The sequence below is a fragment of the Cynoglossus semilaevis genome, chromosome 1, assembly GCF_000523025.1.
Source record: "Cynoglossus semilaevis isolate Cse_v1.0 chromosome 1, Cse_v1.0, whole genome shotgun sequence".
NCBI classification, from domain to species: Eukaryota; Metazoa; Chordata; class Actinopteri; order Pleuronectiformes; family Cynoglossidae; genus Cynoglossus; species Cynoglossus semilaevis.
In genome coordinates, this window is record NC_024307.1 from 19,655,914 (window position 1) to 19,656,463 (window position 550).

Genomic DNA, 550 nt, shown 5'->3' on the forward strand with positions numbered 1-550 from the left:
TAATATGAAAGTGTTCCACATATAGTGCTATATATACTATATATATATAAAAAAATATATAAAATTAATGTCGTTGTCGGATTAAATAGAAGATTAACAAAGCAGAAACAAATCAGCATTTAATGTTTAAATTGTTATGTTGGTTGGTTTTCTGACCCACACCACCTTTCGGGAGTAAAGCCCATAATTTCAACTATAAGGCCACTGTTGCATGCTGTGAAAATACATTAAAAAAAAATCAGACAGGATTAAACTGTCACGCTTTCACGCTCTGAGTTTATCAACTATTTTCCAGCGACAGTGAGACTGGCAGCTCTTTGTGATGGAATTAACAGATGCACAAAATGATCCCCACAGGCCAACAGCAACCCGTGTGGAAGCTCTTACCTCAGTTACCTTTTTTTTCAAGCAGATTTTCCATAATTTGGAAATATGTTTGCAAGCAGCTAATTACAAAATTACTAATTAGAGCACAATTATACTCATTTGTGTTAATTACTGAGTCTGCCTGACTAGAAATTTGACAAAAGACTCTTTCTGTTTAGAATAG